The sequence below is a fragment of the Neodiprion virginianus genome, chromosome 1 (assembly GCF_021901495.1).
Source record: "Neodiprion virginianus isolate iyNeoVirg1 chromosome 1, iyNeoVirg1.1, whole genome shotgun sequence".
Classification (NCBI taxonomy): Eukaryota; Metazoa; Arthropoda; class Insecta; order Hymenoptera; family Diprionidae; genus Neodiprion; species Neodiprion virginianus.
Genome location: NC_060877.1, coordinates 4051115 through 4078230, shown reverse-complemented (window position 1 = coordinate 4078230; position 27116 = coordinate 4051115). Strand labels below are relative to the sequence as shown.

At 38.0% G+C, this 27116-nt stretch overlaps 2 protein-coding genes across 3 annotated transcripts in view; both read right to left on the bottom strand.

Annotated features, from left to right (window-relative positions):
* LOC124310186 (rap guanine nucleotide exchange factor 2-like) overlaps positions 1 to 5421 on the bottom strand; it is a 73548-nt gene extending 68127 nt beyond the window's left edge. Inside the window, exons 1-2 of one of the 2 annotated variants that reach the window (XM_046773970.1) lie at positions 4858 to 5421; positions 1161 to 1771 (exon numbers count right to left, since the gene is read on the bottom strand). The gene's annotated coding sequence lies outside the window, so the exon portion shown is untranslated. The remainder of the gene's footprint in view (positions 1 to 1160; positions 1772 to 4857) is intronic. The other variant, XM_046773971.1, reaches the window with a different exon arrangement.
* A 7500-nt stretch (positions 5422 to 12921) lies between these two features.
* LOC124310190 (U4/U6.U5 tri-snRNP-associated protein 2) overlaps positions 12922 to 27116 on the bottom strand; it is a 28053-nt gene continuing 13858 nt past the window's right edge. Inside the window, exon 11 of the mRNA XM_046773983.1 lies at positions 12922 to 13600. The gene's annotated coding sequence lies outside the window, so the exon portion shown is untranslated. The remainder of the gene's footprint in view (positions 13601 to 27116) is intronic.

Sequence of the window (27116 nt, the reverse complement as noted above, 5' to 3'; positions counted from 1 at the left end):
GAAGATGAAGTAACATGTCAGTGGTGGTGGGTAAAATCCCCCCCCCCCCAAAAAAAATAAAATAAATAAAATAAACAAATAAAAAAACATTATTAATATCAAGTAAAAATAAATTGGCCGAAAAGGATGAAAAAAAATAAACAAACAAAACAGTGCATTGCGTATATGGCTTATGTATACCTATGTATTATAATATTACGACTATTCTCCAACTAGTTTTGTAATAACTGGTTGTTACATCTCTCTTCTCTCTCTCTCTCTCTCTCTCTCTGCGTAGCGATTAAGCATATCGTGTATCTGCAACCCCCTCGGGCATTTATACGCACACCAGCATGCAAATTTAATAACCCGTCGTCTACGTCAGCTTTTAATATTACATACGTATGTATGTCCGTATGGACGTATCAAGTATGCGAGTGTATGACATTTGTAAATTTATTCACGTGAGCTCACAATTTTCGATTCAAAATTCTTTTCGACGGCACAATACTTTCCTCTTCCTTTTCATCTTGTCTCATCCAAGCTTCGCCCAACTTTCGCTGGAAACACATTCAACCTCGCACCATAACGCAATTAAGTCTGGCATCATTATGCCCGTTACGGTGTAGTGACGATGATGATGACATTGTGTATATCATACTGTGACACGCACGGCTCATACATATGTAATGACCGGCCGGTTAATATATACACCGGATAATTTATCTCTGATTATAATAAACATTCGGGCCAATCGAAGAAATGACAAACTTATTCGCGTTTATTCTATAAACCATGTATAATTATAATAAAAATAACAACAACAACAATAATAATCGAGAAACGGTTTTTTCCACGATTAATTCTTAATACACGTTACTGATGCTTCGTTTCTGTCAAACAAAGACAATCAACTGATAAATCAACGAACGTGTTAAATCTTGATTTCGATTATTCTCGTTCATTTCATCCCTGCAGACGCACAATTACTTCCATTTTACGGAATGTGTAAAATATTCGGAACACCATCAAGAATAATTGACTCGTAGGGCAATTATTATTACTGTTATTATTGTTGTTGTTATTTATTTAATAACGCGGTACGAGTTCCAGGCGAGTATGGCTAGAAGAAAAAGAGGAAGAAAAATAAAGAAAACGTTCAACATATCGATGCTGCTCACCGTTCATCTTGGGTGATGGTAATGTCGGGGGGAGGCGGGGGTGGTGGGGCACCGTCCGTAGCATCCAGTTTGCCGGCTTTTTTGTTGTTGCTACGGTGTTTTGTATTTTGACGAACACCGGTATTACCTCCCTTCCGCGTAACTCCAGATACGACGACGACGACAACGACGAGGACAAGAAGGGTGAGGTAATTTTTACGTTAGATCAATATCCCCTCAACACGGCACTGCGGTGTAACAAACAGCGAGTAAAAAGGAAGTCGCACACTGCTGCGGCACAGACACTTATTTTCGGTAAGAAACACGCACAACAACGTATAATTCACGGACGCGGATAATTATTGCACTCGGCGAAAAAACGAGACATTTTTTTTTTTGTTTTTTTTTTATTTTCTTTTTTCTCTAAGATTACTTTTCTTCAAACTTCGTCGTTCTGAGTTTCCTCGCCTCGACAATTTGCACAACGTCTTTGACTTTGCAAAGTTCTCTTTTCGTGTTACACTTTGCGCGGAGATTTCGGTGTTTATAACAAAACGGCAAACACAACACTTTTCTTTCGATTATATTTTCAGATTATGCGTATACACAGAAACCGTGTTCAATAAAATCATCTGAAATTTTACAGATAGTATAATTAAGTCATCCACTCTTTGCTTTATACGTACGATAATGTATGTGTAACAGCGTTTCGATCCTAATTCTTTCTTTGTTTCGTTCAAATAATTCTCCGCCAAGTTTACTTCCTCGAATCTTCCTATGGTATGATAAATAATTCACTTCCTCGCTAGAACGTCACTTTCTTACTAAAGACGAAAGAGTTTACAATTTATAACCGAGGTTGTTTATTTAAAAAATAAAACCTTGCAACGCGCACGTATTATATACATAAATCTATTCGTTTATACACAGTTATGCATACGACACGCGTGTAATGTTTACACGCAATATATTATATATATATATATACATACACACACACACACATATAAGCGAACCGAATGTAAACGATTTGATTTTCGAAACACGTGCAGTATGCAAAAGACAAGATCCCCCGTCATGACGATGGTAAAGTAAGTAAGATCGGGACAAATATTTACAGTGTGTGGTTTCAGACACGATTTTTGTTCATCTCGCAGCTGAATTGCAACGAATAAATGAATAAATTCTCCAGTTACGAAAATATTCAACCCGTGACTTGGATGCAACGACATTAAATATCGACCACATCGACAATCAAGGTGTTAAAAATTATCGAAACTAAAAGTATTCCAATTCCCCGCCTCGTGATAATCATTGCGAAAATCGTCAATGGTCCGACTTTGCAATCATTAATATCGTGTAACTATACCCTGGTGAATATTCCTACGACTACGAATTCTCACGAAAATTCTAAAATTTGGTGTTATTCCGTAGAGGAAAAAAATTCTAAACGTGCATAGTTTTTTATAAAGAATTTGCTAATTTCCTTACAAAATTATAGTGTCGTGTGGATTTTTTTTTCGTGTCAAATTATGCATATATACATATATACTTACAATCTTGTAGGACAAAAAAAACATTTTTTTAATGCAAATAATCGTACGAAATATCTTCAAAAATCGTAGAAATCATTTTCACCAGGGTATCGTCGTTTCCACCGACATGTAGGGTACAGGGTGTTTGTAATTTCTCGTTACAGCACAAACGCGTAGAGATACCTTCGCTCATTATACCCGGGAAACATTAACAAAGCGCTTCTCTGTGCAAGTTCTATATGACGTGTAATTGTGTGCAGTGCGGGGTTGCAATAAGCATGAGCGATGGTATACAAGCGCATATCGGAAGGATGGATGCGAGGTTTGTTTGTACCGTATACGTATACGTATAATAATAATAATAATAACAATAACAATAATAATGTATCAGACGCCTGCAGATCGCGGTAAACACGAGGAGGAAGAGGAGTATTTTATCTCTGCATGCAGGACATTCCTCTTTACGTCCTCAATACGAGAATAGAGACATTCATGCTTCGTGAATTGGGGAGAATTTTATTCCTATCCGCAATTGCATAAATCGCTTTGTAACGTGATCGATCGATACATGCAATAAAGCTAATTTTTCACCTATACGGGTATCTAGTATAAATAATTCATATTGCAAAAATTATTACTCTCATATTAAAACAGGGTGGCCACAAATTTTTGTAAAAAATATTTCATGACATTGCCGGGTTTTCTGGAACCTAACGTCTAGTTTACCCAAACATTTTTCCAGTTCTAACAATTTACTAAGACCTGAATCGTTCAGCTTATTCGGTTCAAATTCGGTTCGAATTGAAGATGAATATAACGTAGAAAAAAAAGTCAGTTTAAAAGGCAATTTGTTCGCTCGACGAAAAAGAGTGAACTTGTAAGCCTCAAAGAATCCTTTCTAATTTCCATGATAGCAAAACTGATATTTTCAATTTTTTTTCACGAGCAAATAAAAAAATCCCCCGACAATTCCAGGCCTCCCGTGACCCCCTTGTAAATACCCTGACATTTCCAGATTTGCCAGATTTTCCAGGTGTCTGACCACCCTGTAAAAGTTCCGCATGTTCGTAATGCCGACGTCGACTTCGTCGCGTTATAGAAAGTGAACATTTACCCAGATATTTCATACCCCTTGGATATTTCGCGGTACGTACGGACATATGTAGTATATACCTGGATACATGCGTACTACATGTACGTTGTACACGTTTACACTACGTAGGATGTACGAGCTGTAGAGTTGCATTGCTCAAATATCAAAAGGTCGTTCTTACACTGCAGTGGGTTTATTTATACATACGAGTAAATATCAGCGAGCAATGTGTCTATATATGCATATGTGTGTATGTACATATATGTATAACACGATACGTAATCAATCTCCCGGAAATGTTGAACGTGTTCGACCTCCCTGTCTTACTATCAATTTTCATTCTCAATCACTTATATTTGCCTTTGCGGATAAAAGAAGTATGTAAAAGACAAACCGAGCACCGATACCGGCAAATTTATCTACAAGTATATACGATATGCCAATGAAATAATTTAATATCATATAATTTTCCGCATCGAGAAAAAGATTGAAGAATAAAGATGAGTGTAATTTTAACATGTCATCAGAAATTTTTTACGTTTCATTTGTTCATTTGTATTACACCGGGCTATACGATTATTTTGACAAATTTACCTCAAGTTTACGAGTAACATTGAATTTCCTCAGACTGTATCTCAAAACTTTCGTCACAGAGTTGTTTTACACAATTTTCACATACTCGTCGCGCGTATAACTCGGCAAAAGTTTTGTCGAAAAATATGTAAATTCGCAAAGTTTTTTGCAAGTCTATAATACAAAGGCAAAGGGAATCTCGACGCAGAGGTTATGCGTCAGTCTCACACACGCGTGAATATAAATTAATTGCGACAAAGGTACAAAGGGCAATCGAGGTATAGCGGCGGAATGCGATGCAACCGGTGAATCAGTTGGAAACGACGATACGCTGTAACATCCTGTTGCAACGCACACAGGACGTTGGAACCGTCGATAATTGATAAAACCGAAACGATTTTTGAAAGCAACGTTTCTAACAGCAGTTGTTATACACCTGTGCAAGGATTTCCAAATCAAATATCGCATACGTATAAAATAAAGAGAGATGACAATAATTGTAGTGTAAACATTGTACCTGTAATCACTGTTATACCTGTACACGCTGTATGTATTTCCTAAAAATGGGAGTAAAATAACAAACAGCAAACAAACGAAATACGTATTAAACGCACTTTCTTGTTGTACGGGGGGGAAAAAAAACACTTTGGAGCACTGGTTTAACGGATTTTCACTGTGTCACAAGCGGGAACCGGATATTCACTTTTAACGTTGAACGAAGGAAGTAACGAACCGCATTTATCGAATGAAAAGCCAGACTTGGAAGTTCCGTATATATTGTATTACAAGTATGTGTGATAAAGAAACTTTCGATTTATCCGTCAGATTTTCGAAAACCGATGTATATCGTAAAATTGACAATGACGGAGTCTTCGAAGGATCGGAAAAATCGACGAATCGACGAATCGACGAATCGACGAATCGGCGTGTTTTGACGCAAGGTGATCGAGAAAACGGATGAAAAATTGACAGAGGAATCCAGGGAGCGATTGTGAATACGTAGTTTATCGTTGGTTGTATCGCGTCGCGACGCGTTTCGACGTCGTCGTCGTTCCGTTCGGAGAGACAGGCGAATGAGGAGTCTACGGAGTATCTGACTGGCGGGCGACGAGCTGTGTTCGACTTCGTTTAAACTCGGCTCCCTTCGGATTAGAGGAGAGAGAGTTGAATCTAGAGAGAAATTCAACCCGAGAGAGAGAGAGAGAGAGGGAGGAGAGAGGGAGGAGAGAGAGAGGAGAGAGAGAGGAGGGAGAGAGAGAGACAGGGAAAGAGAGAAACCTGCACCACGCCCCTCAGCCGGTTTGTACATACGTAACATTCGTGCATATGATACATAATTACATAATATTAACATATGAACATATTTGATACATTGCGGTTTTTCATTGATGAAAGAATGAAAGAAATACGAACATGTATAAATAATATTTTTGTTTCCGATTTTCATATTTCCTCGACAAGTTCATTCGTAAAAAAAAGTTGCGATGATTCAGGTGTGAGTACGGAAAAGATGCCGATGAATTTTTATCATTCGTACTTTGTTTTTATTCGTATCTCTACGAAAATGTTAGGATAGAAAGGAAGGTGTTCACATTTGTTTGACGAATTGATAAGACTGACGAAACAAAAAAGAATGGAATCAACAACTTTCAAATTTCGATTTCGTCAAGTCTTCAAAGATGTTAGTTTGAAAGAAAATATTTCCAAATTCGACAATTAAATTATTGCGCAGTTTCTTAATTTTTATACACATATCGTTGTTGTTGTTATTGTTGTTATTCGTGAGACGGCAGCCCGGTTGTAACGGGATATGTACGATCGTCGTGACACATTCGTTGAATCACGCGAAGACGACGAGTCGCTTATAAACCGCAGGCAGCGTCTTCCGTGTAAAATAAAATTGCACAAACTAATTTGTCGTTAAAGTAATTATACGCGCGCATCACGTGTATACGGTCTAATTTACCTGCCCGCCTGCCTGACATGACACGAAGATGAAATTAAGAAGTGAGAGCCGAAATACAAGTTGCGATTGCAACTTCTTGCGCGTATCAAAATAGATTGACCCAAATGGCAAATCGCGTAAATATTTCAATCACAATGCATGCAACGAAGATATTCGTACGGGAAACAAAAGAAACAACAAAAGTAACAAAATGGAAAGAAAATATGGAAGAAAACTTGGCCGACGTCTTCGCGAAAGTTGCAGAAATTTCTTCACTCGGACTTTTTGCATAATTTTCTTTCTATCCTCTTTCGTGGTTTTCAAGAAGTATAAACGAAGGGAATAGTGTAGGATATAAACTAAAATAAAATACGACAATTAATTATGATAAAAGGGATCCAACCGATCGAATGAAAAGATTTATAGGCACGGGATCCGTGTTCAACAAGCTCGACGCAAGAAGAGCGATTGCTGTGTAAGATGGATTATTTTGCAGCCCTTCGCCGTTTTTAGCGTGGGTGTTAAACCGATGTAAAAAAGATCCTCGGTAAGCTCCACCTCTCAACGGAGATGAGATAACAAGAGAAAAGATGAGAGGAAGAGGAAAAGAGAGGTCAGCCCGCTCCGGATTATCTTGTCTATCCTCTCCGCGTCCTTTTTATTCGCCCCCTAAACCAGCCCCTGTATTTTTAACGCGATCGTGTCTACGTAACACGAAGTTTTAATATTTTCAATGTAGGTACAGAAACTCGAGTGAAATGCGCGCGCGTCGTTACGGAATATTTGCTTGTCCAAAATGTCCTTAAAAAATGTGTAAAGGTAATACATCGCGTGGAAATTCTGTATCGAGAAAATTTTCAGTTATACCTGATACACATATGTGTACGATAAAAAAAAAAGTACACGACACAACAGTCATTAACTATAGTCTTATTTTTTCAGCATAATCGGCAGAATATATCTGTCCTTGGTGAGAGGTAAAAAGAGGAAGAATAAGAAACAACAAATGAAAACTTACAGTTTTGCATCTGTAATCCGGATAAAATCCATTGCCACATGTTTTTGTAATTACGGTAAAAATATTAAAATATTAGACTGTAATTTCCTATAGTACTTTACGTACCTGTGATAAAGTTAAATTTTTCTAAATATATTTTTCCTGTCTGCGCATTGGGGTGTATGAGGTAAAACTTTTTTTTTCAAATTAGTCATGAATGAATGACGAAGGAACGATTCGAGGTATTGAAATTTTTTCAATTTTTCCTACCACAAAATTCCGTACACTTTGTGTTTGTCACAGTTTGCAGAAAATGACGTGACACTGTGCAGTCTCGAATTGAAACAAGCTTTCGAAAAGTGTTTAAAATGCGATAAAGAGCCGTTGCAGATTATGAGAATGAGGAATATAGATAAAAAAAATAAAGAAAATTGATCAGAACTAAAACGAAAAAATCTGCGTTTATATCGACCCACCCTCTTTTTTCCCCCTCGTCAGAATTGAGCTCGTGTATATATACACACACACACACACACACACACACACACACACACACACGTGTAGTTAGACAACGACTGCAGGGGAGCGAGGATCGTTCGTTCAATTTCCGCCTGGATTAACCTCGGTCAAAATATAATCGTTATTGGCGAGTGTGGTTACAAATGCCTATAATGTAGTGCATACATGTATGTACGTACCTGCCTACATACACTGCAGGGGTTATAACTGCAGTGATACGATCCTGGGGGAGGCGAACGAAGGAAGAATGGAAGGAAGGAAGGAGAAGGGAGGAAATCGCCGCGCACCCTCCCAACAACTGCGTGCGGGGAATATTGTGCACGAATGTGGGTATGCATGTTTATACACATGTACGTACACCGGGTGTATCAACGCGTCGGGTTGTAGAAACTAACGATGAAAGTAATCGATGCATCGATTAATCGAGTCGAAAAAAATAATCGAACAAGAAAAATTAATCGTTTAATCGAATACTTCGTATTACTTTGAAACGTTCCATTTGAAAGGAAAATTTCGTAGATGTCAGTACGTAGTCTTAATGGCGGAGAAGTTTTTTGATAATTTATACTTTCGTTCGAAATATTTTTCAATATCAGGTGAAAATCTTCATTTATCTTTCACTTGTTATATCAACTAGGTACTCGGTAAGTAAGACTGTGATATAACAATCGATACTTTGATCACATAAATTGATATCGTATCGCGTCGTTAATAGGAGTAAAAAAGAAAGACCGATTATTTTCGGTCGTTATTAGTCGAAACCTTGAAACGCGTGTAACGTACGTAAAGCGTTTTTCAGTCGTATCATCATCCAGGGTGGCAACGAGGCAAGCAGGCTGCAGGAAAAGGGATGCTGCCCCGATTCGCGGACGAGTGAGGCTGCGATGGACCCTGATCGCGCGTCCTTTGCAAATCGGTCAAGCGTTATGCTCCAGGGGGCGAGAGAAGAGGAGAGGATGGTAATGTTAACTCAACACTCGAGCACACGCGTAAACACGAGGCGTACGAGGTATTTTGCAAATATCGATTATATCAATATACCTGCGTGTGTGTGCAAAGACCGTCGAGAAGAGATTATTTATATTCAGCGTTAAAAATTCAACAGCTCGTGTATAGTTCGAATGTTTTCTGTTTTACCTTCTTTTTTTTAGATTTGGCAAAAAAAAATGTCAAACGTTATAATTTCGTATCGTCGCTCTACAGGGTTAAACTGTATGATTAATCGTCAAATGAAAAATGTGTGAAAACAAGAATCATTAGATACACGCAAACGTTAATAAACTTTGTCAAACTCGTCACACTTTTTATTTTTTCAATTTTTCTGGTAACCTAGTACATTCTGCAAGGGAAAAATTCAATTCGATAGATCCTTCGGCGATTTTTATCTTTCTGGGTTTTTTTTTTAAATTCAATATCGGTAGATCGGGAAGAAAACTTGCTGCTGATAAAAACATTGACTAATGTACAACGTAACGGTTTGGCTATTATAAATCAGGATAAATTAGGATCCCAAAACTCAATTGCCGCGTAATATACATGGTTTGCAGAAAAGCTTCGCTACTGCAAGAGTGAAAATCTCGTCGATACTATAATTTCACGTTAACATTCAACATATGTCTGTATAACAAACCTTGCCGCGGTTCATGAAAGTTTATTTTTCACCACGTCACGTCATGTCACATATAATTATTCAACCTTCGTCTAGGACCTCGTAATACATAGAACTTGAATCGTGTAACACGATAGACACGCTGGTATATCATTTTTACACGCAAGCGCACGAGCGTTGAAAGGATATTACAATATGAAAAGGTTCTGACTTTTATATCGAAGTTTGCTGCACGCTGCAGGATCCGATTTCATTCCGGACTCGTATTATTTGACGTACGTAACTGGTTTCCATTCGGTTTATATACTACTTCCATTTATCGTTCTCGTTTTGTACGGGGGTAAACGAGTCGGTTGTGATTCGTGAAACCGTGCTTTTGTCGAAGTAAAAAAAAAAAAAAAAAAAAATGGCGATAAAAAAACAATCATCGATCGACTCACCTGGAACGGGGCAGAAACATGGATCCATCAATGAAGACGGAACCGGACAGCAGGATGTACCAGCTGGTCGCGAGTTCGCCGGTGCTGAAACAAACGATATTCATTCGCATATCGCAGATGATAGTGTAACGATGTTCCGAGGATGAATGAATCGTTTAACATGATCGTGAATTAACGATTCATCTTTCTATTTTCAATTTCTTCTCCTTACCGTTTCCGTTTTCTTCGATTACAAAAAAGATACGAACCGTATTATAATATTATAAAATGGGATCACTGTTTGACGGAGAAAGCGAGAGAAGCCCTGGCATAAAGCGCGGATTGTTAATTGTATAACAGTTTGCGGAATAGGATGACATGCCTGTATGTTACGTCGGTATATTCGCAAATAGTAAATAATTTATCGAAATGTTTGAGAAACCGCGACGAATATAAGAAAATTAAGTAGAATAAAAAATTGAGAAAGAACGATAACGATGCAAAGACGAAACCTTTTCGAAAATCTGTAAGATGCGTTAAACAAACTTACGGTGGCGGAATCTGTCTCGCAACTTTCAAACTTGGCGCCAAACAGGCCCAACGAAGCGAGGATTATCACGCGTCGGTAAAACAGTTTCAATTCTAAAAAATCTCGCTTGTGAGCCGATAATTCAGATTCCTTACTTGACGTCGGCTGGGTTCTACATGGAGAATTTCTAGATGGAGGCAGTAAGATTGCCGCGATCATTTACGACCACGTGTTTCCCGTCGACGTTTCTTTGTTTTTCTCTCCCGCCACTCCGTTTCGCGCAATTATTTTTTTTAAGCTCGCCAAGGCGGGAATTTTTAAAAACGTACATCTTCGAACCGTTATCAACAGGTTTGTACAATTCTAGGCGACGAGTGGTTTTCGCACACGAATGAAATGAATCGGCGGTAGAATTAGGCATATTTATTACACATGTTTAAAATGTTATACTCACTAGTATAGCACATGATTCGCATGGTGTCGCTCGTAGCGAACAATTTTGCACAATCCACGAAGTATGGAATCCCTGCAGGGTCGAAGTGCCTCGAGACCCAGTAATCCGTAATAAATAATCTGCAGATCCTGAAACACGACGAAAAGTAAAAATGATAGTACAGAAACAGTTTTATTAATGGTTCTAATCTCGTGGTTTGAATAAATTCAGCAAAATTCAATCTAGAAACTTCTCTAGGAAATTAATTCAACATGCGCACTGAAGACAAATAAATATATAATAATTCAGAGCTTGATCTAAATCGATGACGTTTTCATGCTGAAAATCAAATAACGTACGTAACTCGAGCTTATACTTATATTGTACATATTATGTGTATACGTATAACTGGATGTCGCGACGTCGTTCAGTCTGAAAATGAAAGAACCTGCGGGATAGCAGAGTTACAAGGTTGAATTTTTTTTTGGAAATAACGTCAACGGAGAGAAAAGAAGAAAACTACAAGTACGTCGTAAATTCGCAATCTTCTCGATGGAATGAAAAGAAATGTATGTATTGTACATGTACGATGTGTATGATATATATATGCACGTATTATGTATATCTATAGATATGTATCCTAATCTGGTGGCGATATGTTTTCGTTCTGGTATAATAAAAGTGGGACACGATGCTGGATGAGCAGCTTGCACGAGTAGCAAGACGATATATCTCAACTCGCGATCGCGTTTCACGTCTTTCCCACCAATGATTCAAGATTGTTTTTCGCCCCATAAGTATATAAGTATATATATATATATATACATATGTGTTCGAGTCCACCACCGTATTAAGAAGAGTGTTTGTCCAATTCTATCTACTCTTCGATATCTTTCTGCATACTTTGAAAACTTTCTGTCTAAAAGGTTGGTCAATTTAGAAAAAATTTCAAACCGTAATAATGATATTCTTAAAAACATTTTTTTTAATCGATATCGATATTTTTTACAACCTCTAATTGATAGGACAAGTATTGTAAACAGTTGATAAGATAAGTAAGTAGTGTCCTTTTCGTTTCGTAGAGGAAAAATAAATTAAAAAAAAAAAAAAAAATATATAATGCCGATAGAATTGTACGTCGAACTAGATACAGTTGCGTAGAAGTAATTTATACACAGATCTCGATCTATGATCTAAGCGGAGCGTGGATTTGAACGCGATTGAGAACAGAGAAGAGAAAAAAGAAAATTGAAAACACGGTTCGACTGCTAAGCTCGCTTGCGGAAGACGAGGTTATCGTTGAAATTTCCTCGGGCCACTGAAGCCACGAACCGGGGTCTAGTTCCACATAGATAAGGAATATATCAATAAAAGAGCTGCTGCTTAACGTATTGGAGGAAATTCCCTAGGCAGAAATATTTTCGATGGTTAGAAATAAAACGAGGTTGAAGTTAGTGACGTAATCGTAACGAAACATTGGGGAAAACTTCACCATTGTCTTAATATTACAGTGATTTTTAAAGGAACCAAGATTTCGGAATATGAGAGTTTCTTTTGTTTCGTTACGATTTAACCGAATTTCAGACAATTTCGAAATGCCGAAATAACGGTTTGTTCACCACCCATCAGGCAGTAAACGCTAGCATAAACTTCAAAACACACCAACCTATGCATTTTTTCTTAATACGCGCCACTGTATCGATAATCGTTGTCTGAGATGTTTTGATAATAGTTGAAACAATTTTTTTCCGATTGTAAAACGGGTACGACGTTAGGGTCGACGCTCATTTTCGTCTAGTCCGATAAAACTCACGACGGCATGCGACTTGGATTTTTTGTTCATCCGTAATGTAAGATTGGTGGTTGGCAGTGGTTGGAGGTGAACGAGGAGGACGGAGGTGGTTGGCAGTGGTTTTCTCACAGCTTTGGTGATCGTGAAACTTATATTGGGGAAAAATTAATTTCTTCCTACTAACCTGAAGAGTCCGTCGGTCTGGATCGCGGCAAAGAGCCCGAACAAAGTGGGTGTCCAGGTACTCAGTCATAATAGGCACCTGGGGCGGCTGTCCGATTTCAGCATCACATTCGTTCGATCCTCATAATTGGTCGAACGATATTTTCCTTAAACCGCAGGAAGAATCACGCCAACTAATAACAATTGATTAGAATCCCTCGATCGGATCCGCGTTGCTATTTTTTTTTTTTTTTTTTGATTTTTGATCTTAATTGACGCGATGAAAACCGTCCAGCAGGTATATAAAAAGTTCGTCAGTATAGTATTAGGATTAAAAACGCGCACTCTGACATTATCACTCCGAAAGTTTGTAGCGAACGTTACGCGGCACGCAAGTAGATGAAGCGGAAACGCTGCAGAAACTCGCCATCTCGATTACGATCGAAAACCGAACGATTTGCAATTATATTTTCCGATTCGCGTGCACTTTGAAATACGGAAAAATATGACGTAGAATATGTCAAGAAGATAAATGAATGAACGAACGAATGAATAAATAAATATATAAATCTAGTATAAATAGTTGTATCAGACAATTTTAGACACGCGTATAAATTTAATTCGAGAATCTGCCGATTCTTTGTTCGATTCTTCGCTCTGCAATCTCGACTCGGACGTTTCAATTTCACGTTCGATCGACGAATGGCCGATATATTATTTCCGTAATCGCGATACGTCGACCGACGAAACGAACCAAATTACGCGGACAGTCCGTGTCCTCTCGAATTCAGCTGAAACTTCGTAAGTCGAGTCGTTGCTGACTGACTAGCCACGTGACAGATGGAGTAGCCGCATCTGGAACACAAGGAAACAGAAGGTACGTGTCATATATTACGAGTGTGTAACGCGTGTCACGTCATACGCTTGTGCGTGTAATGAGGCAAGAAAAGTAGGTGAACGTGAAAAAGTAAGAAAGAAAGAAAGAAACGAGGAAACAAGCAAAGGGACGAAGAAACCACGACCTATTATTACAGGCATATGCCTGAGGTACGTTTGTATAGGTATACACGTACGTACACGCATCGTATGTGTAACAGAGAAAAGACGACAGCTGTTTCAGGTTACCCTCTTAATGCGTTATACGAGGCACGTGCCTGAGGTACTTTCTTAATGCGTTTCGCATATTACATGTATCTGCGTAAGATGATAAAACAATTTTTCATTAGAATACAACGAATTGGATGACATTTTTTCTTTTTATCATTCTAATCTTCTTCGTTTTTTGATAATACAAATAATCCTCCTCATCTTCTTCTTTTTCTCTCGTTTATTGTTTCGCACAATTTCTGGTTGAATTTAAAAGATTTTAAAACGATCGCAAGGTTAGTTTATCAACCGAAATTTATACGAACTTTGAATATTTACGAAGTACTTTGAAAAACATAAGAAGCTTCGAATCATTGCTCGAATCGGTCGCGAATTGGAGTAGCAAAATATTCGTTACACCTGTCCGCGAACTCAGCTTCTATATATAATAGAATACGGGGTCATAGAGAAAATGGATCGATTCTCTGGGAGTATCGATCAAACGCAAGTCGGGGGTTGGTTCAAGGCACGTATACCTACACAGGATAGAAAGCTATTCGCGGATAATATGAGTCAACGGATGGAAAGAGCGCGATATTCTCGACGTCAAAATATTCCAAGTGTATATTATACATGTATACATGTATACACACACACACACACACACACACACATACATACCTATGTGTATATACAAACGGATGTACGTCATCGAAGTCCGGGAAATTCGCAAAGCTTTTTTCCGTCGATGGGGAAAAGGATGTTTGCGAGCTTTTTTGTCACATCCAATATATACAGCATATAAATATAACCTTTGTAATGTATAATGTATATAAAGGAACGAAAAAAAAAACAACAAATTACGTAGCGCACAGAGTAATTATTGTAATTAATATAAAATATTCATTAATATATAAACTTCGGTGGCGATTCATTTTTATATATCTTCATATTTTATACGTATTGGACAATTTTTTTGGTTCTTTTGTTTTTTTAAGCGACAAAGACACGCAGTTTTTATAAAATAACGCGGAATAGCGAACGAATACGAAATTATTTATCTGACGGATGACCGATGTGAGAAAATGTTCTTCTGAAAATTCGCTTAATGTTTTTGGGAAAACAAGCTTTTTGAAAATTTGCAATCAACACTATTCTTCGTCATAGTAATGGAAAAGGTTTTGCATAAATTCTCTTTTTCCTGCAGTGATAATTTTGACCAGTGGTCGAAAAAGGGTTTCATCCGACAGTTAGATCTTGAGGTCGCATCCGAGGAGGAGGACGTTCGGTTCGTCAGCCGACCTTGGGTAAGTGAGTGACGTCAGAGGCGATACCGTAGCCGCATACCTCAGGCAAGCTCGTCGATGTTCGGCTCTCTTGTGAATGCTGTACCTGCACCGAAGCACGCGGAGGATGCGAGATTGATAAAGAGACGAAGTTGACGTCGAGCCGACCGATGACGATGATGGGGCGGGGTTGAAATTCCGAATTTGAAAGATTCGGGAGAAGCGGAATTACGAATTTTTTGGTCGCGAAACTTGAAGTGAAGAAATCAAACCGATTTACGAAGCAGCAAAGTTTCGAATGGTCCGAAACACGACGCTCAATGTTCCGAAAAGGAAAAGTGCGAAAATGGTGAAACTCCGACGAGTCAAAGTTCCGAAAGTGCGAGAATGATAAGATTTTTAAATCTGAAACATCGAAATTTTGAGTGATCCAAGATTTTCAGTTCTTGGTGAAATTTCGCTACTTTGACGTTTCTTTGTTTCTGATTTTTTTACATCCACTCGTTGTGCAAACTACGCTGTCTGATTTTGAGTATATTTTACTTTCGAAATTTTACTCCATCGAAACCTCATTTTTCAGAATTTTGCTCTATCGGATGTTTGCTTTTCGGAACTTTACTCTATCGTAACTTGAATTTTCGGAATCCTCTATTTCGGAACTTTGAGCCGTCGAGTTTTTCTTTGTTGTTTTGTAAAAGTTTAATTTCCTTACTTCAAGTTTCGCGATAAAAAAATTGCGGTATTTGGCACTCTTGGAACTTTTCAATTTCGGAACTTCAACTCTGCCCCGATGATGACGACGATGATGATGATAAGGAAATCCGCGACAAGTTCCGCCACTTGTTATTATAATCGCCCGAACCGCGATCATGAATTGCAAAATCGCGTTTACCACACGACCTAACCGAATTCTACGAATTTGATTATTCATATGACATTTATTTAATGATAAATCTGCGTTACTTCGTAATTCTACCGTCGTTGACAAAAAGGGTTCGCAGGTTCAGCGAGATAAAACACCGCAGGCTGAAGCGAGCTGCAGGGTGTATAGCTAAGGAAAAGGTAAGGAAGGTAAGGTATACGCGCATATATCATTATATCCACAAGATGGGTTACTCGAGGTGAAACTGGTTTACGGTCAGTCAACGCGAGACGCAACTCGGTGAGTTTAATTCTCCCTGCATTCGCCTCCCTCTCCTCCTCCTTATCCCCCGTAGTCGTCGATACCTGCTACTATCGAATGACGCTGTCCTCGATTGATCGGAAAAATCTCTTTATGCGCTAGTAACTCACCGACTCTATTCACTCGTGCCTGTATCGCGTGTATAATATGCCTGTGACATGCCTAAGCAACTATCCATCTACCCGCAGGTACAAAGAGCGCGAGTCACGGAAGCTGGGACGAGATCCGTCGGCTGTCTCCTCTCGATCTCTCTCTCTCTCTCTCTCTCAGGTTGGAGGTAGAGAGGAGAGACAAGAGAGAGATAAGAAGCAAGTAGGAGAGCGTCAAAGTTACCGCTGGCTAATAATGCTGCACACATGTGTGCATAAACATATTATAATATGTGTAGGTATTAATATTGAAAACACAGGGCTTTTTTGTATCGCGCGTGTTTTTTTCTTTTTCTTTTTTTTTATTATACGAGTATACGTATACACTCGCATTTGACGATTTTTATTACACGCGCTTCATTCGATTCAATTACAAGTTTTTTGCTAGTGATACGAAAAACTTTACGCAGTGGGTGTAAGTTTGCCTTGCTTGTAATTATAATAGGCACGTGTAGTATTATTATGTATACTATATGAATATTGTAACAGACGTTGACTTGTGTAGTCGACGAAAATGGATCGAATCGTTTTCAATCAATAAAATATCTTCAATGACTGTGGAAAGATGGAAGGATAAAACGGTCTTGTGAACATATTTTGGATGACAAGTATTGGGGGAAAAAAGAGACGATCGTTATTACGCTATAATTTATAAAAAATAAAAGCTGTTCGAATACGTATATATATATATACTCTACAATTAAAATATATTAAAACTTTTTCACAAATAACCGAAGGAACATAAAGAAATATAATAAACAATACGTTTTATATCGTGCTTTCTGTAAACAAAAATAGAATGCGACTAGAAATTTTTCATGGTTAATGCGGTGACAAAACTCCGCAGTTTAAACAAATCCGATGAAATGTGTTCTTTGTAATGAGCACGATGAACGTGTATTTTAAATAAGTTGTACACTTTGTGAATTTAATAAATTCATTCTCGTCAATATTATTCTACTGTATTGTATTTTATCAATCAATTGTGCAGATACCGCATCGTTAGTTGTTAAAATTGCGCCGAAAATATGATAATACAATAGTATTCTAATCACGCCCATGCGCGATTTCTTACCGCATGCATAATGCGTCACAAAATTTCAATCCTAACGTTTTTAATCTCTCTCTTTGTCTCTATCTTTTCTTTTTTTTTTTTTGTTCCGTCCTCGCTGCTTTTATTGTTTTCTACGTCGTTGGCACTCTTTTCCCATCTCTGTCACAATATCGTCCAACATCGCTATTCGATGAACAATAAATATCTGTCTATCTCTATTGATCCGATTCAATTCATTTATTAATTTTTCTGTACTCGATCTTCGCTCAAGTTAACTTATACCTGTATAAATTTCAATTCTTGTCTTGTGAGTTACGTTTTTTGTAAATCACACAAGGATATCCTTATCCAGCATTGCTGCATGGATAAATAAACTTATCCATTTCTTTCTTTATTTTCAACTTTTATCATTAATTATGCAGACATGGTTCCAACCAACACCATAAATGATTGAAAATTGCGTTCAAGTTGCTCACGTACACTTTTTACCCTACAGTTCGACTTGGAATAATAAATCATCATTCGTTCGTTCTCTCTTTCTCTCTTCCTTGTTTTTCTCTCGCACTTTCGAATCAACCGATGCAGCGAGATACGCCGGGATGCGATGCTATCTGTGACGTGATGCGACGTAATACCGGATCACAGGTACACGCGCATGACGCACGCCTTTTATTCACCATCATACCTGCGTACTAATCGCTTCTTCATTCATTCGCAACTGATTCCCTCCTCCTTCATTCAGCCATTCAAAAGTCAGTCCAAACCCGAATCCCCGCAGGGTATACGAAATGAATTCCGTTTTGCAAACGAGAACGTTGTACAAATATTATAGTATACCGTCTATGCGGTAATTATAAGCCAAAAGACGGCAGAAAATGAGGGTATAATTAGACTTGGAATCAAACTGACAAAAATAAAAAATAAGAAAGAGAGAAAGAAAAATGAGGAATTGGGAAGCTTGTAGTAAAAAATATCACGATAAAAATAAACTCAATTACGTCATCGTTTTTCTTCGGTTTCAACTATCGCGTAAAACGTTATAATCCGTTAATCGAATATTACAATAAATAATAACAAATATTAAGGTTTATCGTGAAAACTTCTTGCAATAATATTAAATTTTACTCATACCAATAGCATAAAAGATCAAAAAATTGGCAATAAAATCGATGTAATCGATCCAGAAATATGAAATAATTTTTTTTTGTATATTTTCAAACAGTAATTAATTAAAATCTGTACTAACTGTTTTCGTATATTGATTATTAAACTTTGCGACAATAATAAAACGACTAGCGAGCAATGAATGCAATGATAGATATGAAAAAACGGCTGCATACATCATGCTTACAACACACGTGTCGATAGTCTAGCCGGATGATCCAGAGGCGGCGGCGTCGCGAACACCCGTGAGTATTAATTTAACCCTTTGTTTCCGGTCGTATAATCCCTCCCTCCTTATCCCCTTCTTTCCGCTGCACATGATCCGCATCCGAGTCGAGGCGAGAAGAGAGAGAGAAGGAATGAGAAAGAGGGAGGGAGAGGGAGGGAGGGAGAAGGGGCTCGATTTTTGGTCCAAGGCATGACGTCGCCACCCGTCGAGTTTGGAAGAAAGAAAAAGGAGGGAGGAGGGAGGAAAGACGACGAGTGCCGTGGGCGAGAGGATCTCGTCCCTCGAGTTCCAGAGAGGCGGAGGGTGACCTCCTTACAGCGAGCCACTAACGACTTCGCCGAGGGGTGAGAAGAGGGCCTTATTTTCCACCCCCGCGGAGGCCGAGGAAACTCGGATGTTGGTAGGTGAGGAGAGCGACTTCCTCCTCTCCCAGGGCGTAACGAAGGCTTGCTCGGCACTTTTACTTCCGACTTTTATGCTTCCTGTAAAGCTTTGAAGAAGCATTCGACGTATGATTATAGATGGCGAGGAAAGAAGAAACGTGACGAAAACGAAGCTTGCGAAAAATCATTTCGGAGATATTCGGAAGCGTGGATTGCAAGATTTCAATAATTTTTAATTATTTCAATTTTCAAGATGATCGGTGATTTCCAACGATTTTAAGCGATTTCAAACAATTTCAGATTCAAGTCTAAGCGATTTGAGCTTGGATTTCAAACAATTTCGTTAAGCGTGCAAAGCTGTGAACCTCGTCTAGTTTCATTAATGTAACTGACAAGGTTACCGTGGTATAAAAAGTGAATATTTTTTAACCCTGAATTTTACGAATTCTAAAAACGTTTATGAAATTTTGCAGTATGTATTTCTATAGACCATAATTTGGTATTAATCTGACACTACCCTCAGTTAATTCAACAACACAATTGTTATTAAATCTTGTAAATGACCACAAAATCGTTCTACAGTAGTATAAATCACTGATTAATTTTTTTCAATTATTTAAAGGCGCGAATCTGTTACGGTCAACGGATTTCGAGCCGAATAATTTTTGTAGCGAAATTAAAATTCAAACATCAAAGAAATTTCCAGTCGAATCACAATGCTCGTTGTAATATACAAAAATGATGTTTATATTTCTTGAGAATGCTGTATAACTAAACTCTAGGAAGACGGAGGCGAATAATTCGTACGAAAAAAAATTTACGCTTCATTGTTACGGATGAGAATGTCTCTGCAAAATTCTTCGCTACACCTGTACAGTGACAGAGAATCCGCTCTGAAGTTGCTCCTAAAATCGACCATACATAAAAGTTAGTTACGACCGCGTCAGATAAAGCCGACATATAAACGTCTCCTATAAACAAAGAAGCACGAAGTTGGGAAACGTGACTTTTATCGTCGAATTGCCGAAACGCCAGCAGCAACAGCAGCAGCGGCATGCAGCCGTTTGGACAAAAAACTTGCGCAATTTCTTACGCTATCTTCCGGTTGGCGTACGGAACCCCGGGGAGATGGAACCCAGGCCTACACCGCAAAGGCTGTGACGAAATGAATCGAGATCAGTCGTAGATGATCCCGAGCGTCTCGGTGGTCCAATCAAAACAAACCAACCTCGTTTAGTCAGTCAGTCAGTCAGTCGTCAAGGAACGAATCCTCGTCTCTGGTTGTTTTTTTTTCTTCTTCAAAAGACAGAAGTCGATTAACACCGATTTTACCGCGTAAAAATCCCAGAGTGCGGAATAATCGTACAGATGATGAACAAGAAAAAAAGAAACAAATTCAAAAACGAATGTCCAACGATGTAATTAATCACCGCTGTAATCTGGTGTAAACGGCTTACTGTAATCTCATGTATTTTTTGTAATTTTTTGTATTCCTTGTAATCTTTTGTATTCTTTGTACTCTATTGTATTCCCTGTTATGTTTTTGCAATCTCCATACCTATAATCTTAGGTAACCTTTGTAATCTCTGTAATATTTCTATAATACCTGTAACCAGTTTTAACTCTTGCAATTTTTGTGATTTTTTGCAATCCTTGCAATCACTCTGATTGTTTGTAATCTTTTGTAACCTTGCTGTTATCTTTCAAATCATCTTGCAATTCCATTAGCCTTTTGCAATGTCAGCAATTCTTTGCAATCTTTACCATTTGTGTAAACGTTTGTAATCTTTTGTAATATTTGTAATCTTGCTCCGTACTTTGCAATGTTTCTGTAACACCTACAATCATTGTAATCAATTTGTAATCTTTGTAACGGTAATAAGTGTCCGCCATTTTTGCACGGTGGTTAATACAATTAAAATACGGATGATATTGCAGTTGCACGTTGTAATTATTATTATATTTCGCCTGAGAAATTGTTCACACTATAAACCGAACGTTTTTTTCAAACTGCTCGCGATAAATGTCCAATACAAAAACGTGGATAAAGGTTCTGAATTTATTGACCGTCAGAAATTGATAAGAAAAATTATCGTTTCTCTGGCAAAGATGTTTCGAATTTTAGTGCCAAAAAATTATCCTCTTCGAGAAGCAGCTTCATATAAAAAAAAGACGTTAAATAAAAATACCCGCCATACAAGTTCGTTAAAAAAAAATAAAAATGCCTGTAATATCTATATACGTAGTCTTCATTAATTAAACAGAATAATATCGTCTCACTCGGCAAGAAAGAATGTTTAACTTTCAATTTTACAGTGACTTCGAAGTAGTCAACTTTTCAAACTACGAGTACAACGCTTTGCTCTATATCATCATTTACCAGTTTTTCAACATTCCTAAAATTACGAAATAACGATTTCACCGACACGCGAATCATTCCAATAACGTTACCAACCTTAGGCCTCGTTACAAGCATCGATAGATATTACTTCGTCAAGAAAAAACAAAAAACAAGAATCAAGTCGCAAAATGCGTGTATCGTTTTAGAAACTCGTAAAAAATCAACGACACAGATAGCGAATGATTGATAACAAAAAATAATAAAAAAAAAATAAAAAATAAAATAAAATAATAATAAAACTGAAATAACCGCGAATAACGTCGCTATAAATATTGTTTTAACAGTGTGTGTTTGCTTCGGCGTTCTCGCATGGCTGGTCAATTGCGTCACCGTCTTCTCCGGTCAGTTTTCGAGTTCTATTCGTGGCCCGACGAATCGCCTTGCCATGGCATGATCTCGTAAGTTCGCGTTTTGCTGCAGGCTCCCAAAGCCCGTATCATCGTATAGATACGCATAATAAATTCGCACACTCGATACGCCAAAGCAAGTACATATTACACGGGATATAGGAACGAACGAAACGATACGGTAAGTCACGCGGGATTCCTGTATACCCGTAATAATGAACAGTGCGATAATAAATCGCGAGCACATGTCGCCACGTGTGTTGCGCACAGTCATCGAATGTCGCGGGTCAATCACTTCCTCCTCCTCCTACACAGGTACGTGTTAATAAATATACGCACTCGGCAAACCTCGGCGTCACTTATTAACATACATTAACTCTACAATATTATACACAAATGTCGCAGTCAAATATTATACGTTGTACAGGTATAGGTATTTATCTTGTGTAATTTAACGCGGTGTAAAAATCATCTGGTTCTTCTCCGATCTCGGGACTCGGCATTCTCTCAGCTGGACGCCTAATTTCCGAGACTTTTACGTTACGCTGTAATATATTATGTAAATTCAACGGCCAACGCGTAGAATCGTCCCGTTCACCCCCCACGTGTGCGGCGGAAGCTGCATGTATGCGTGTGTATTAACATATCGTTTCTGTCTTCTTACATTACGCAGAGAGATTCGGGCATATGGTGAGAAGCACCGATTTATCGTTGATTCTTTTATTTCAATTTTTATTTTCATTTTTGTCGCTCAATTTTCGAACAATATCACACCGCGTAAATGAGAACAAAATCATTGTAGGCGAGGCGCGATTTTAGCATACGACTTCGATGCTGTGACGAAGAATTAAAATTGATAAAATTAGAAGACACTGTAATTTCGATGTGTTTGCAAATTTGGTATAAAATAATATTTAATGGAGTAGAGTTTCGATAATACGCTCTAGAGTAATTATATATTACTGAAACGATACTGAAGACTTTCAAAGCAGTACCATTTATTCCCTCAATAAAAATATCAGAGTTACGAATTTCAATACCACAATTATATCGCTAATCAATCCGCGATAAAGATTACATCATGTAATTTCAAAAAAACAAAAAGACGCATTCGAATACAAGTTTAATTTCATCATCTCCTAGTCTCTTTCCGTCGTAAAATCAACCAACATTCCAGATGAATTTCCATCGCATCGCACACGTGGGCAAACAAGGGTCGATTAATTTCTCTGTTCCCGCATATTCATTAATTCGCTTTCACGCACGCTACAACACAGAGTGAAAAATAAGTAAAGCAAAACTTGGAAACGCAGGCGTACATGCAGGGGTGAAAAGTCGTCGTACCGCGGCTGTTATCACGTCCGTGCATTTCTCTCCGGAGGAGGGTAATCCCTACGTTCCAGGCTTCCAAAGAGGGGTCGCGGGTTCGTGCTCGGGACTCCGGCGATCCCCTGATAACGCGGCAGAGGCCAAGCCCAAAGGGCTGCATCGAATCGCGTCGCCTCTGCATCCCACCTTGGTACGATACGACACGGCTATCGGTACATAGGCGTACATAGAGACACAGGCGTGTATGTATCCGCGTACCTTACACCCCAACCCCCGAATCGATATGACGCGAGTCACGGAGCTTCGTGCTTTCCGAAAGTGCAACCGAAGGGTTTCGCTTATTTCGGGGGGATCTACGCGTTGCCGAGCTGCACCCTCTACGCGAATACAAAGACCTGCAATTTTATCCCGACAATTTCCTGGGTGGTCTTTCATAGGGTAGTTTTTAAACTTTATGTTCTCTAAAAAGAAACATATTCCCTGAAAATTTGGGCTCTATGTATCAACGCTGAGATAGTTCGCTTGATTTTGATCGAAGTATGGTGTGGAAACGACATGGATGAAAAAACTCTTTTATACTCTGTCAAATTTTATAATTCGTTGACCAACGTTGTAATATGTTTTATGCCACAGTTGCTTGTTTCGTAGCTATAATTGACGGAATGATAATTTTGTACTAATTAAACTCGAATTTTATGCATCAGAGATTTTTTGTACGATGTGTAAAGATGTGTATTTTTTTCCATTATCGTCGGTATATTTGTCAACGACTTGGAAAATTTCAAAGAGAAAAAAAAACCTTTTCCCACGTTATTTCCACACGAGATACTTCGATCACAAAGCGGACTATCTTATCGTTAGAGTTCATATAGATAGATAAAATTTTTCGGAAATTTTTTTTTATACGTACACATCTTTGTATATGTAACGAGACATGTAATTTATATATTAATACTGCGGTGATTTTTTACACGTTGTTATTTATTATACAATAGAAATGCAGACTGTCAAATTACATCTGCATTGTAAATTGCGCAGTGAAATAAGAAGAAAGAAAAAAAAAAATTCCACGACCGAAGAAACATCTCCACTAATCATTAACAAAAAATGTAAACTTGAACTTGCACGATGATTTTACTAACAATTGTTTTTCTTTTTTTTTTGGATTACATATTTTTGGTAAGATTGTTTGTAACGGTAAACTTATCGACCTATAAAAATCGTTAAAAATAGTATAACCCAGAGTCGAAACTGTACAATATAAAGTAAAGAAAAAAATAAATAAACAAATAAATTAAAAATTCATTCGCCGACACAAAATTACACCGTAATGTAAAAAAGTAGTGCGTGGAAAATTTTGCGTGGTAGGTACGTTATACAATACGATAAGCCTGACGGTGATCAAATAGGTGATCCGTACCTTATACGGTTATAACTGCGGTAAACTGTTCAAACTGTGTTACATCCTCATTACGTTCAGCGTCCCTCATCTCACGGTATTTAACCGCTTTTTATTATTTTATTAATTTGACTTTGCCAGTTACGTTGCGTACGACGCAAAATAGATCCTACCGTTCACCACCGTTCTACCTAATATATTCCTACAATCATCCGCACACCTATCGTAACTCGCCTCTACTTGTCGTTTCACGCATAAATTCCACATCCTGCGTGTAAGCAAACAGTCAAGGATCACCGTGACGAAGACCTTTTTACAATAATTTTCAGCCGCGAAACATACGATTCGAAATATGCGGTAATTGCTTTCTGTTCGAAACAGTTTGCAAAAAACTTTTTTTTCCTACTCATCGTAAGTGAGCTTTATCAAAAATTCAAATTTTGTGCTCAATGAATTTCTTGTTATTTATTTATTCTTTTTTTTACCATTTCGGTCACAGAAGCCAATGTAGTGAAAATTTCTTTTTTTATCATTTTGAAGTTAGTAACGTTATCGTAACGATTCACGCTGAGAAAAAATCGTTATTTTCGTGACTTCGGAATTGTTTGAAATTCATTGAACCGTGATAAAACGTGATTTTTTCGCTGATGTCAAGTTACGATAACGTTACTAACTTTAACCTCGACTTTATTTTAATTTTTTTTATGCGAAATCCTGAATGTAACTGATTGACAAAAACTGAATTACGTGGCTGAAAGGGCTGAATGTAATTTATTTGACACGTTTTCATCCGACAAATGTAACTCGTGTTACTGTTTCTCAGCGTGTGTTCCAAAGATATAAAAAAAAAAAAAAATATCACAAGATTTCGGAAAACGATAATATAATAACATGTAGGGTAAACCGGAAGTTGGCATGGTTATAACTTGATCGCCGTATAAAATCGAGTAGTAATAATAAGCCAGCTGCATTCGTTGATTTCTGTGTTTATGAAATATATATATATATATATATATATATATATATATATATATATATATATATATATATATATATATATATATTTGTAGTAATTTACGATGGGGTGAGACGATAATAAAAAATACAATGGGGTGAATAAAAGTAAGTACGTATCGATTTTCGGCACCCTTGTGCTGGTTCGATTTTCGCGTGAAAAAAAAAAGAAAATTAAATAAAGAAAACTACTCCCGTTTCTGCCACATGTGGTTATAAAATGCATGTACAAACATTCGCTTCACCGACACGTTTGCTCTACACTCTGCGTCATGCGTGCAACGCGTAAATGTTACACACACACATATATATATATATATACGCACGTAAATTTGCGTAAATATGTACACGCGTGTCTGCGCGGACGCGTAACGAACCCCAAGTTTCACGGGGCAGTCGAGCTTATGTTATAGGCGTGAGTCGCGCGATGAGCAACTCTATGAGAACTATCCCACGCACGAAAGCTATTTCGAATCTCGCATTACCCGCGCACCACCTTCCAGGTGCCATACCGTTCTAAACGTGTAAATGTACGCGCGTGTATAAAACTCAACACGTCAGGCGAACCGAACCGTCTGCTGCCGTTGGTTATCTACGCACTTCCTTCAGCCACGGCCCTAATTAACAGACCCAGGTATATGTATACAACATGTCGTACCTTTATGGTGTTTGCTAGAAAACGTGCGGAGGTACTAAGGGTTTGAAAAAATTACGCGGGAAACGCCGTTACGAGCAGAGGATCCAAAATTGGCAAGGTGAAGACTGATTCTTCTTTTTTTGTATTTTATTTTTTTCATTTCGCTTCTCATCGTTCGTCCAACTGTTATTTCCCATTCTTTGTCTGTACGGTCGCTGTTTTCGAATGATCATTTATTCGCGAATATTGTCGAAAATAAGACGAGAAATATAGACGTGATTGTTAATTTTTACGCCTGTGGGTTCAGAGAAAGTAAGGTACGAAGGTAAGCTTACAAACGCATACACGGATCATCGGTAGTCCGACTTTGTTCTCGGAGAAATTTTTATTTGCGTATAATAAAATCATTAAAAGTTCGCCGAGTAATCGGTCCAATTAATTGCACTCACTTGAATTACAGACCATAATGACGATCGGTTATTGAAATTTAACAAAAGCACGATCACGTTTTGTAGAAATAAATATGACAGCGGAAATCGATCGTTAACGTGTATATGATACCAATGTACGAAACGACGAGTTAAACGAGTCTGAAAATCCGTCGAAATGATTTCAGCGAAGCTCAATGATTCCCGCATCCTTGATCTTCAAGGCCACGGTCGAAGGCCGATCATCGTCGAGTAAAAGTACACGAGTGTACACTTTTAGTT